This window comes from Nyctereutes procyonoides, unplaced genomic scaffold (genome assembly GCF_905146905.1).
Source record: "Nyctereutes procyonoides isolate TBG_1078 unplaced genomic scaffold, NYPRO_anot_genome, whole genome shotgun sequence".
NCBI classification, from domain to species: Eukaryota; Metazoa; Chordata; class Mammalia; order Carnivora; family Canidae; genus Nyctereutes; species Nyctereutes procyonoides.
This window is the reverse complement of record NW_026575125.1, coordinates 82,654,644-82,657,115: the sequence shown is the minus strand read 5'-3', so window position 1 is coordinate 82,657,115 and position 2,472 is coordinate 82,654,644. Positions and strand designations below refer to the sequence as shown.

Below are 2,472 nucleotides of genomic sequence, written 5' to 3'. Positions count from 1 at the left end.
AGCTCAGCACAGACCTCCTACCCAACTTTTCATTCTCAGTCTTTTTTTTTTAACGTTTTAAAAAACCACAGCAGTCACTTTACTTTTAGCTTTGCACTTTACAAAACCAAAAGGGAGAAGCCCTTGAGGGAGAGAGGAGTGGGGGTGGGGGATAGTGAAGAGGGGGAAGCCCAGTGTGGGCCCCAGCCCAACCCAGCAGGGCCTCCCATGTCCTGGCTATACAGAGCTAGGCCAAAAGACCTCAGGGAACGGCCACAGTCCTCTAGAGACTGTCACGATTTGACATTTAACAGGCACGCACAGGCCTGAGGTTCAGGCAGCCCAAAGAAGGAAGTGGGCTTCCCACCCCTCCTTCCCCCAGGCCAGGGGAAGGCGGCTTGCGACAGGGGTGACGGCTACCCATCCAGCAGCTTTAGGATCACGCTCCTTCCGAGTCTTCCAGGCCTGGTCCTTCTCCTTCTTGGTTGGGGTCCACTTCTTCTGCCGGGCAGCTATGATCTTCCGGAAGGCATCCATGACCTTGCTGTCTGCCATGCAGACCCTCTGCCTCAGCTCCTGCCGGCTTACCTCCCTTTTCCCAGCCTCAGCATGTCGTGCTTCTCCGCACGGTTATGGGCACTGAGTGCCTTCAGCTCGGCCTGCCGTTTGCACAGCTCGGCAAGGATGTCATCTTCTGAGTCCTCTGCAGGGCGGTCCTCAGACTCCAGCAGGCCCTGGGAAATCAGCTCCTCCTTGACGCGGCTCTCCAGGGACTTGGTATGTGGCACACTGAAGGGCTTGTTCTGATTGTGGGGAGAGGTGCTTGCCCCATCGGCTCCTGATTCCTTCCCAGACATGTCAGGAATAGGAGAGTCCTCCATAGGGGAAGTGATATTTTCCTTTACTAGGGCCTGTAGGAGGCGCTGCATCAGAGCACCAAAGGGGCACCCATCTTCAGGCTGCTCATGCTGGGCCTCAGACTTCTTCAGCAGGGCATCCACATCTTTAGTGTGCAGTTGGCTCAGCGGCCCCATAAGGCCTTTTTTCTTGTCAGTCACGGCTGCTGCCCAGGCCCCATCCTTCTGTTCCTCCAGCAGGTCCTGCTGTGCCCAGCGTTGGGAGTAGTGCTTCCTCAGGGGTGGGAGCTTGTAATGTTCAGCCTCATCTTCTGAGGGTTTCAGTAGTTTTAGTGTGCATACTTTCTCACTGGTGATATCAGCACAGTAGGGCTCTACAGAAGCCCAGAACCTGATCATTCTTGGGGGTCTGTGGCACGTTGTGGGACCCAGGAAATTTAACAAAAATCCCCTACCCCTGGACAAGCAGAGCAGGACTAACTCCGTTTTGTGCTACACTCGCCATCTCCTGTATGACCCCCACATGACTTGCTTATTGCTTAAGGCGCTGCCCCACCCTAGTCAAGACGCTGGGCACACCCTTACCGGAAATCGGCTCATAACAATGTAACCCCGCCTTGTGCCCGCCAAAACTGCACGTCAATTCTGACCAAAGTCATAGGTCAGTTCAAATGGATACTATAGGGTAAAATGTTATTCAATTGGCCACCTGCGTGTGGACCGACATGACTGTGCAACTTTCTGCATAAGTTACAATCCCATTGGCCACTGGCTCCTATAAAGCTGCTACGCCTCTTAGCCTTGGGGTCCAAGTCCCTGCTCCGCTGTGTGGGGTATACTTGGACCCAAGCTCGAGCTTGTAAATAAACCCTCGTGTGTTTGCATCGGTGTCGGCTCCTTGGTGGTTTCTCGGATTCGCAATCTTGGGCACAACAACGTCAGTTGGGTCATCAGTGAATTCATATTCCTGGATCTTGGGTTGAAGGGTTTTGGATTTGGGCCACCTGGGACCAGGGCCCGGCCCATGTCCCACCTTCCCTTCCAGTTTCTGCTTCTTCAGCTTTTCATGTTTGGGGGGAGCTCCGAGCTCATGGTCTCCACCCAGCTTCAGGAATCTTCGATCACCTTTTTTATCCTGCTAGTCAGTGAGAATCTGGGTTTCAGCCTTGAGAACTTGCAGCCGCTGGCTGGCAGAGGAAAGCAGGGTCTCAAGCTCCAGCTGCAGAGTGTCCAGCTCTTCAATGCTGATGCCATCATCCTCAGAGTGGGCTAGCACAGCCTTGTAGTGTGGATGGACCTTCAGGTGGTCCACAGCCTTAAAGTCATGGAATTGCAAGGGGCAGTCCTTCAGTTCACTCATGGCCCAGGATATGGGACCCTGTGGAACTCTGGGGATGTTCTGAGGACTATGAAAGGATGCTTGTCAAGAGCCCAGTTCAGTGCCTGGCACTGAAGTGCACCTGTTTAATGACTGGCCCCGCCTGTGGGTCACCCCAGTGACTTGCCTTCAGGGTCCCCTTCCTCTAGGGCTTCAGTCTTTCTAAAAGGCTGCATCAAAATTAGCCAAATGTCTGCCTTATAAAACCCAAGCCTGGATCAGGCCACCCCATCTGTCATCCCTGCTCTTTTCCCCAGA

General features: G+C 53.9%; 1 pseudogene; it reads right to left on the bottom strand.

The window, feature by feature from the left end:
* Positions 1 to 395: 395 nt before the first annotated feature.
* On the bottom strand, positions 396 to 2,196 carry LOC129518817 (transcriptional adapter 3-like; annotated as a pseudogene).
* Between the last annotated feature and the right edge of the window lie 276 nt (positions 2,197 to 2,472).